This window comes from Lactuca sativa, chromosome 1 (assembly GCF_002870075.4).
Source record: "Lactuca sativa cultivar Salinas chromosome 1, Lsat_Salinas_v11, whole genome shotgun sequence".
In the NCBI taxonomy this organism is placed as follows: Eukaryota; Viridiplantae; Streptophyta; class Magnoliopsida; order Asterales; family Asteraceae; genus Lactuca; species Lactuca sativa.
In genome coordinates this window covers 150,920,615-150,931,860 of record NC_056623.2, presented here as the reverse complement: position 1 = coordinate 150,931,860, position 11,246 = coordinate 150,920,615, and the positions used below count along the sequence as shown (strand labels likewise).

The 11,246-nt window shown below is 39.0% G+C and overlaps 1 long non-coding RNA gene across 1 annotated transcript; it reads right to left on the bottom strand.

Annotated features, from left to right (window-relative positions):
• Positions 1–9,836: 9,836 nt before the first annotated feature.
• Positions 9,837–10,607, bottom strand: LOC111916722 (uncharacterized). Its single transcript, XR_002858606.2, has 2 exons — positions 10,279–10,607; positions 9,837–10,194 (listed from the first exon to the last, which is right to left on the bottom strand). It is a non-coding gene; the product is annotated as an uncharacterized LOC111916722 (long non-coding RNA).
• Between the last annotated feature and the right edge of the window lie 639 nt (positions 10,608–11,246).

Here is an 11,246-nt window from a genome sequence, read left to right as displayed (position 1 = left end):
CATAACTTCCTCATATGAAGTAAGATTTGGACGTTCTTTTTATCAAAATTCTCGGCTTAACGAATACTATGACTTTTGTTTAGATTGTTAAGGCTAAAAAACACTTTATTGTAAATCCACTTTTTACGCTTATCGGTGCCGTGCCGGTTTTGTGGCGAAACTTCGACAGGTCATAACTTCTTCGTTATAACTCGGATTTTGGCGTTCTTTATATCTCCAGAATCCTTGTTTCGGCCACTACAACTTTCTTAAAAGATATCGGCTTTTTCTAATACTTATTTTCAATGCTTATTTTCATTATTAATTAATTAAATCATAATAATTAAGCAAATAAGCATATAATTCACATGATATTCACATAATTCCTCTTTATTACTTCAAAATAAGTTACAAAGGTTGACCTAGACTATTACAACATTATTAATGCTTTTAGCCCAAAAACACAGACGTTACATACGATCAGCCGAAGCCAGTAAATTGACCCCCAAATACCATGCAGATTTTGATTATGTGATATGTTAGAACAACATGCTAGTGATAAGATAGGGATCCTTAGGAACCATATGATAGAATTGCCTGAAATTTGATGCCTTATCCTATGTAGAGTACCTCATTGATTGTTGTATGACTCTTTCGCGTGTGAATTAACTATTGGGTGAATACTCCAAGTCACATGCTACATGGGTTAAATGGTCTTAAGGTAAGGGATTTGGTCCTGCTACGCATCTCTTATCTACGTCCAACCGTTGTGGGATTAAATCTTTATGTCTAAGATTGCTTAAGCCATGCGGTATGTGATTGTATTCATGCAATAGTTAACTCGCACCAATACAGGGTCGTGTGGTAGTTGATGGATGGGTGGGTTGTGAGAGGTCGGGAGGCTAGTTATTGGATACTTATCATTCCTCTAGGGGTGAGGTTTGAGCGCTTGCTATGTATATTAGAAGGGTGTTGTGGTGATACTTGAGACAAATATGGATAGGTGTGGAAGGTATTATGAGCTCGTGCTATTGAAAGCACAGGACCCATATGCGTAGCAATTAAGTCACAACCCCTAGGGTTGGGTTAGGAGTTGGTCCCCTATTGTTATATGGATATCGGAGATTATTCTGGTGTCTTGCCAGAATGGTGGTTACAAGACGTCTTGATATCGGACCCAGGTTAGGATCGGGTGTTGGCAACCAGGATAGGCCAGCATTGTCGGAAGGCCGTGTCAGTGAGATCATCCAAAAGGACGTGATCGAGTTTGTCTAGGGAAAGTTACTGGAGATGTTAGGGTCTATTAAGACCGTCATGGTTGAGTATTTAATCGAGCACTAGACATCCATTGCTGAGACGGTTGCCACTGTAGCTTTAACTAATGTAACGATGGCAAGGGGAGGAGCTGGTTGAGCTTCCCAGTTCTGAGACGTATTCTGATGCGCAGAGGGCTGCAGTTATTTAGGACCAGGAAGATGATCTAGACTCGTTATATTTCCTTGGGTGGAGCAGGAGAGGCTAGCACGTGAGTTTCTAGATTTGAGGCTCGGGGGTTTGCTTGAGGTCACCAGAAAGAAGTGATAATTATGTTTAGCTGGGGTTTTGCAGCTGGAAGTGGAATGGTTAATTGATGGATTGGATTGTTGTTTTGTAGGGCAAGTATTATGCTCTCTTAGTTTTCTAAGCTCTAAGGAGTGAGCAGGCTTGTGACCCCAGTATCAGGTTGTATTCTAGCTTGGGGTCAGTGGGTTTCCGGAATAGACATCATTATTTTAGCGCCGATGAACGCGGGTGGCTTGATGTAGCATGAGTATTTTGTGAGGTCTGGTTTGCCTTGGATCTTTTATATCAGGCGGTAAGGATAAAATGTGCGGCCTATTATACTTTTGGGATTGTAGATTATGTCTTGGGAGTAGTTGTAGCCCAGTTTAGGGTAGAGGTTGTTTCAGTTACCGTAGTTTAGCTGTGGATGTTTGAGCTAGTAAATAAGTTAGGGTGTGAACCCTGAAGAGAATGATTTCTAGAGCCCGAGAGCAGGAAGTTTATTGGAACACCTTTGGAAAAAGGGTTATTATGTGGGAAGTCTACGGAAAGGGTTCCACAGGATGGTTATTCAGCATCGTCAGGACTAAGTGGTCTTAGCAACTGTTCGTGATTGACGAACGAAAAATCCAAGGGATGTGGTTCGTTTCCAAGGTATTAGTTGGATCATTTATCATTTGGTCTTCAGGACATGAGTGTGGGGTCATTCAAGCATTAGTGGCTATCGGATTCACTGGGATTCAGGAAGTGTTCATCTGGTTCTTAGAAGTGTGTGATCAATTAGGACAAACTAGTAATAGAGCACTAGTGGGAAAGACTTGGTTTTCATTGGATCAATCGTTAGGAAGTGAGAAGGATTGGAAATCCTCCAATTTTCATGTATTATGAAGGCTTAGTTGAATACAAGTGGGGGAATGTTACCCCGAGATGCGGAAGTGGGAGAGGTTTTGAAATAGGGATAAGTTTCACAACCTGACAAGGAGAATGGCAGCCATATTGGCTGCTTGGTTTGAGAGTTGTGTTGATTAGGAGTTCGACAAAACTCCCCAGCATAAGGAACACATCTTCTTGGCGCTTGATAGCATAAATTGGGGGAAATAGGTTGGAATTCTAGTCAGGGATTGAGTTTAGTCGAGTATCCAGTCGAGGGTGCGCTCGACTATGAGGGTTTTTGGATTAATAGATTGAAGGTTTTGTTAGCTGCCAAGGCTCGACAATACATTCAGAACGGGAGTGCAGGTTATTTAGTGTATGTGGTAGACACACTGGTCAGGGAACAGACCACGGATTTCTGAGAGGGTGGACGATCGTCATGAGGCCTAGGGTTAAGCTGGGGATATAGTCCACATAGTAGATCAGGAGTTCAAAGCCCCAAGTGGGTGAGAACAGGATGCATGGGAGAGAGCTTCAGGAGGAGTGGTCCAGGGAGATAGACTGAAGGCGTGGTAGGGTGGTCCAGTCATGCTGAAGGTTCAGACATGATGAAGGTTCTGAGAGTGGCCCAGATAGACTGAAGGCGTGGTAGGGTGGTCCAGTCATGCTGAAGAACTTGTATATGTTTGTAGATCTATGTTCAGGTATTGAGTAGGCTGCTATGCTATAGCAATCAATAGGCCTATTCAAAGTATTAAACATGTTGTTGGAGTAGGCTGAGGACTCCGGTGTAGTTTGATTGATCAGAAGTTGTTATTATGACGGAGTTCAAAGGATATTGGTGATCTCATCAGTTCAGAGTGTCTTCGAGGTTTCATCTTCTTGGATCGGGTAATACTCCAGTTTGGGACTGAGAGTGAATCCGAATGGGTATTCGTTAGTTTTGGGAAGGTTTGGGATTAGAATGTTCCGTCGTTAAGGTTTTGGGAACCGAGTTAGATCTTTTATTGATCGTTTATGGCATTTGGATGGGGTTGAGGCGGTCCTTCTCTATGTGGTAGGCCAAGATACCCGATGTGGGCCGACTGAAAGGCGTAAGTGCGGAGTCTCAAAGGGAGCGGTAGGGTTGAGGCGGTAGGCCAACAAACCCTGAGAATTTCGGCACGATAATGGAATTGATTAGGTATAATTGGTATTCCAACCAGAAGGGGTGATATGGGTTTAGATAGTAGTGTTGATCGGTCATCGGGAGCATTCCAGTCATGAGCTGAGGGCCGGAGAGGGCATACCAGACTCATGATGTGGGCTCAGAAGCAACACATAGCTATGATGAGGACCATATAAGGGTATGACGGTTATAGGCTGTGGAGATAGATATTATGTTGGTTATGCCTCTGGTAGGAGCGCGTTTGAATGGATGTTCTGTAGAGATTCAGGGGAGTTGTACTCGGTTGTGACAAATCAGAGGATTATGAATGAGATGCAAGGATAGATCCTTGGATCTTCGCTTAAGAGTAGACCCAAGTTATGTTCATGGAGGTATCCCAATCTCGGGTATTCCATCCAGGGGATGACCGGTCCCTATGATTGACTGGAATTGATATGTTTGGTATTCAAGCCCAAGGTTGATTGAGCCAGGAATGAGTGTTCGTATTTATTAGTGGATTGATTATGTATGATATTATGAGAGCTGAATGATGCATTATCATGACAGCTCAAAGGGTTCGCTTCAGGAAGAGGAAAGTTGGGTTTCAGATATGTTGAATCATCAGGATTTTGTCAAGTTGGAAAGGTGGCATGCAGGATAGACCTTTTATAAGGTTCAATTGGGATTCACATCACCTTTCACGTTTCGCAATTGCGAAAGTGCATCATGGATCAGAAGGCGGTGGTATCGTTGGAGGACATTCAAGTCGATGAGCGCCTGAATTATGTTGATAGGCCTTTTGGTTTCTGGAGAGAAGGGTGAAGGTTCTGCGGAGCAAGGGGTACCTTTGGTAAAGGTACAGTGGGAGCACCAAAGGGGGGGGGTCCGAGTGGACGTGAGAGCCGGAGGCGGGGGGGTGCGGTGTGGTGCGGGAGCACTATTCGAGGATGTTCACCACATCAGACATCGAGGATGAAGTCTAGTTTAAGTGGGGGAGAATTGTAATGCCCCGATTGTCGAATACCAATTTATGGTTATCAATTCTCATGAATTCAAGATCTACTCGACGAGTTGGTTGGCTGACTCGTCGAGTAGCAGCGGTTTTGGGCCACGTGTTTAAATGACCAACTTGCCGAGTCGGAAGAGTTACTCGACGAGTTGCAGCTGGAGGGTGAAACCCTAATTTCTGAAGATTGGAAACCTATTTAAGGGATCATTAGCCTTTCTTAGTCCCTTTGCAGCCTCTACAGAGTCCAGCAAACCCTATTTCGTGTGAGAACTTTATTTGTATATGTTTTTAAGCTTTGGAGGGTAGAACTTATCAAGGGAGTTTGAAAGTCAAGTAACTAGCAGCAAGGGCTCGTGTGGATCTACAAAATCCATCTCAACTAGCTTCATTTGAGGTATCAATTCATGATATTGGCGTCATTCGTCTCTTATATCTCTTTGGATGAAGTTTAGGGCTTCTTGGCTTTGTTATGAAGCTATTCTTGGGTATGAGGTCAGATCTGAAGTTGTAACTTCAAATCTGAACTCTCTTTGATTTGTAAGACAATAAACCTATCAACTTTGGAAATTATGAATCCCTCCTTAAGTGTACAACCCAATTTCAAGATTGGATTTGGCGTTATGAGTCATTAGAGCCTTGCACGCACGTAAAGTTTGCAACTTTATGTGATAAGCATTCCTTGGGAAGTTGGATATGTAGTATGGAGCGTTAGCATGGCTTAAAAAGTATCTGTATGGATGAAGGACCGAAGGGACTCAGCGAGTGGCATGGTCGACTCGACGAGTCCGATGAAGATTGCCTTGGGCTTGGCGAATGGCATGGTGACTCGGCGAGTTGGCAAGCTATGAAACGAACTCGACGAGTAGCTGAGGGTACTCGACGAGTTGACGTCAACATGGACCATTGACATTAATAGTTGACTTTGACTTTGACCAAGGGTTGACTGTTTTGACTTTTGAGGATAATTGGTAAGCGAGTATTTATGAATTGGATCATTGATGGTTATAGGTGTTGGAGTTCGGGGCAGTGTTTCGGGAGCGTGATTTTGTGGTGCAGTCCGACATTGCAAGGTGAGTTATCCTCACTTTATCAACAGGGTCTAAGGCACCAAGGCCGACCCTTTCTTGGATTGTGTACTCGTATTTGTTTGATATGCTTTTGATCTGTGAGATTTATGTCCTGGTAGTTAGGATGAAAATATGTTAGTGACCTGGTGAGGTCGGTATTCTGATTAGGATGTTGCTATGCTATATGATCTGTTTGATCGGTTTGTTTGCCTGTAGACTGTTATGTGATTATCTATTATATGTGCACATGGTTGTTGATTGGGGGCTGGGTTGAGGCGGGTCCTGCTTTGTGTTGTAGGCCAACATACCTAGGGTGGACCGTATAGACTACAGACGCGGGAGGGCACATGGTCAGGCCGAAGGCCCGACAAGCGGTCTGGATAGGCGGAAGTCCCCAAGAGGATGGTGCAGACATGCCGAGGCTCAAAGAGTGGGCCAGATAGACTGAAGGCCCAGTACGAGCGGTCCAGTCAAACTGTAGACTCAAGGAGTGGACCAGGTGGACTGAAGGCATGGTGCCGGTGGACCAGTCACACTATAGACTTGAGATGCATGGTTGTTTTGTATTTGTTGATATGATATGATTATTGTTATATGAGGTTGGTATTTTGGGGGGTAACTCATTAAGGTTTCGGGATTACAGTTTCAGTTTATTGTTTCAGGTTTAGCGGATGGTCGCGGGTAGGCGAAGGCGTGACCATACACCTCCTCGATTGATGATTATGATTTCTGGGAACTCTGATGTATAAACTATTTTGAAAACAGATTGTAATAATTGAATGGTTTCAAATGATTTAAAAAGTTTTAAATTGGTTCGAATTTTGTGGGTGTTATAGATGGCTATCGTCCTGAAGATTGAGTAAGCGTCGGTCATTGTGACTTACAGGATTGCAGTAGTATTTAGGTCACAAATGGGTAAATTTAGGGTTCCATGATTCCATCAATGATGAAGTGAGAGGTGGTGACGGAGAGGGAGGAAATGAATCTAATTGTTGAGGATATAAGAAGGAGTAGATTCATGATGAGGTGGATGAAGGAGGCAATCAGAGATGATAATGGTGAAGGGTTCTGATTAGAGTATCTCCAACCTACTCCCATTCTCCATTTTTTCCCCCATTTCTTCCCGCATTCCTCTTCAACCCTACTCAATTTATTCCCCCATTTTGGGGGAAATGAATAGTATAACACCAAATATGGTGTTATACAATTCATTTCCCCCCAAAATGAGTATGAACTTTAAGTTGTCGGTTTTACTCCCTCGTTTTATATATTTATACATTTCTGGTTTTTTATCTACTAATTATTATTTACATGTAATATTTAATACTTATAATATTGTGTTATATATTATATTTTATTAATTAATTATAAAAAGAAAGTTTTGTTTTTTGTTTAACAAATTCATATTAAAATTTAAATACATATTTGAAATTTTAAAACACAATAACGTATTTTACAAAAGCTTATAATTACGTATTATAAATATAATTTTATTTATTAAATATTATTGTAATGAAAAAAGTATAGATTATATATTTGTTAAAATCAAATTAATAGAAGGGGTGTGTTTGAGAATTTAGATATGTTAGAAGAATGGAATAGATTTTTTGAGGGTAAAAATGGAGTAGGGTTGGAGATGAAACACTATTTACCTAGTTTTTTACTCTATTTTTGGGGAAAAAATGGAAGTGAGTTGGAGATGGTCTTAGAAGATGAGAGTAGGGTTGTGGGGGTGTATAAAGTTATTTTAATAAATATTTTAAATAACAGATAAATAATAAAGGGAGAATTACGTATGTACCCTTATTAAACGTCTAAATATCATATTTTCCCATCTTAAATTATAAATATTATATTTTCCATTTTTAATGTTTTAAAATATCGGATTTGTCAAAATTTATTTTTTAAACATAATTTGTTATTTAAGAATCCTTATATATATATATATATATATATATATATATATATATATATATATATATATATATATATATATATATATATATATATATATATATTAAAATCAACAAAAATAATAAAAAAAAACATAACCAAATGGACTATAATACCCTTGCCTTCTAAAAAATATCGAGTAAATCACATAACCCTTATCGCATCTTATTTTTTTGACAAAATTGCAAAAATGCTCCATGTGGTATGCATTTTTTTGGGGTTTCAGTCCAAACCTTGATTTTTTTGGATTCATGATCCTTTTAGCATAGTTTGTACATAAAATTGGTCCCCCGACTTAACTTCCGTTAAGTTGTTTCTGTTAACCCCCTCATGTGTCTTCCACATGAAAGTATATTTGTCTTTTCTCTTCTAAAGGACCATTTTTGCATCTAAAAAATGTATATTTAAAAAAAAAATTAATACTTATTTATTTATTTTAATAATTAAAAAAATAAAAGAGGTCTCTCTCTCTCTCTCTCTCTCTCTCTCTCTCTCTCTCTCTCTCTCTCTCTCTCTCTCTCTCTCTCTCTCTCTCTCTCTCTCTCTCTCTCTCTCTCTCTCTCTCTCTCTCTGATCATCTTCTTCATTACATCTTTCCTTCTGCACATAAAACCACATACAAACACACTTAAAACAAAATAACATATAATTGATGAACCTGGGATGAATGATCTAACAATCATCTTCAATTTGTTCATTTGGAGGATAAAAGACACAACCCCACCAAGGATCCATTTCGACCACCAACATCCGTAAACTAAACATCATCTTCACAATAGCCTCAATACAACAATTATTTCTCCATTCCAGCCACGATTATTGATACCTGTGTGAAAGAAGCACTAAACAACCAACACTTGTTCCCTTCCCCATCTCGTTATTCATTTTTCTCTTTTCTCTTAAATTGGACCTACAAATTCAAAACAAATAGACTATCTTGATTCTTAATGAGTTATTGGGCCCACTAGAGAGCAAAAAAACACACACACGCACACCTGCAAGCCGATTGAAAGGGAAAGGGCTGATATTGATTTTTTTTTCGTGTGATTGGAGGGAAAAATGAAATAGAAAATGGTTGGATCAACCTTGAGAAAAAGGGAATGCACATCGATCTTGAGAAAAGGGGGCACCCCCATCCCGTTCTTAATTTCACACATATTAACTATCGAATCAATTAGGTCATAATGGGTATATTTGATGACACAGTTGGATGGTGGAGAGGGAGGAGGAAGAAGATGTAGTTCAAATAGTGAAGGTGCAGGGTAGAGAAGATGCAGTGGGGATTGAAGTGGATGAAGTCAATGTCGTTGCTGGTGAAGGCTTGGCTAGAGGCAGAAGATGGTCTCATCAGAGAAAGGAAAAAATGAGGGGGGGGGGGGGGGGGGGGAGATGCGATGTAGAGGGGACATAGGTATGGTGGGGGAGATATGATTCATAGTTCTTCACCGATCTTTAGATGTAAGTTAATGGCCTTGAAGAAGAATATGGGTAAAGTGTTTTGGGTTAAGTGCTTATGAGAGAGAGAGAGAGAGAGAGAGAGAGAGAGAGAGAGAGAGAGAGAGAGAGAGAGAGAGAGAGAGAGAGAGAGAGAGAGAGAGAGAGAGAGAGAGAGAGAGAGAGAGACCTTTTTTATTTTTTAATTATTCAAATAAATAAATAAATAGGTATTAATTTTTTTTGAAAAAAAAGGATATATTTTTTAAGTGCAAAAATGGTCCTTTGAAGTGAAAAGACAAATATACCCTCATGTGGGAGGCAAATGATGGGGTTAACAGTAACAACTTAACGGAAGTTAAGTCGGGGGACCAATTTTACGTACAAACTAGGCCAAAAGAACCATGAATCCAAAAATATCGAGGTTTGGAGTGAAACCTCAAAAAAATACATACCACACTGACCATTTTTACAATTTTGTCTATTTTTTCGTGCCCTCTTTCTGTTCATTGCCGCAATCGAGTAACCACCATGTAATTTTATGTCTTGTATTTGTTAATTGATTATTCAATTCATAATTAAAACTAGGGAATAGATAGCTTCAATTACATGATCAAGCTCGTGATCAGATAGTATTTGCAATCGACAATCAGCAAATTATTTTAATGGCTTTCTTTGAGAATTGAACATTATTTGATATGAGAATGTGTGATTAGACTAATGTTAAGTTTAGATAAAAAAAACCTTCTCATTGATAAAGTTTTTGACATGTACATAAGATGGCTAAGTAACTATAACACAGTTCTTTACACATCCACCATGAAAACACAAATTGAAACTGGAACACCTGATGATAAAATTGTAATAGCTTTCTTTTTGTAACATATCCGGATTCCTGCAACATTCATAACAAATGCATTAGTCTAAAATGAATATAGGGATTTCATCGATTCGAGATTCTTGTTGCATATGTGTTGATTATGTTTGAAAAAAGAAGGGGGATAGAAGAAGAACAACAAAATCTATAATAGCAGCTAAGTAAAATTGATTCACTAAAGAAGCAATCAAGATTAGAAGGAGAAAATATAACCAGAAGCAATTAAACCAGAAATGGACATCAACAATAGCTCTGAATTCTTAGGTCTTCACACAGCAACCAAACGGAAACCTTTGCACAACTCTAATTTCATCTGAATGTCGAAACAAACACGAGCAAGACTATCAATGCCCATAAAAAGAGAATTCTGAAGCTTAAAATAAGATAATTTAGTTACATGAAATGATTTACAAATCACTGTTTGTGTTCTCTTCTGCTATTGGTTGAGTCGTTGTATAATCTTCACCTGATAACAATATTAGGGGAAACTCGAAGATTGAGAAAGGGAAAAAAGGAGGATGAATTGTTTGTGTGGTCTTCTGCTACTCGTTGTATAATCTTCATCTGATAACAACATTAGGGCAAAATTTAAGATTGAGAAAGGGCAAGAAAGAGAACAACGAAATTACAATTACATGCCATTTATATTCGACTTGAAGAAGAATATGGCGCTAGGCAAGGAGGATGGGAAGTTTAACATTGATGATGATCGTGAGGAAGCTGCAATTGATACATAATCATGCTATTGTAAGTTCCTGTAATTTTAGAAGCTAGGGGCAATATTGTCCATTTAATTTTTATTTTAGTTTTAATGATTTCAGAATATAAAAAAGAATTATTAAATGTTAAAAACTATTAAAAAAATATATTTGGGCAAATTCGATATTTTAAACGATTAATAAGGACAAATACTTTAGGCCGGGCAAATACAATATTTAGACGCTTACCGATGAAATATAAGAAGTTCTCCCAATAATAAAAAAATATGAAAATAATAATATAAAGACACATTTTATGTTTAGTAGAGACCAGATATGCAACCAAATCAAGTTCAAAAGATCGTCCGAGTTAAAAAATATAGGGTAAATTACACGGATGGTCCCTATGGTTTGGGGTAACCTGCATGCCTAGTCCCTGAGCAAGATTTTTAACTCGGGTGATCCTTAATGTTAAATGAGGGACCAGACATGTTAAAATTCGTAACCCGCTTGGTCCCTCATTTAACATTCCGTCTGTTTTGTGGTTAGAAATCCCCACGTGAAAAGCATGTTGGGGGTATTTTTGTCTTTTCATATCACCCAGTCTTTAAATATGGTTTATTCATCTTCCTCCCTCATTTCTTTCTCAATCGCAGTGTTCTCCTCC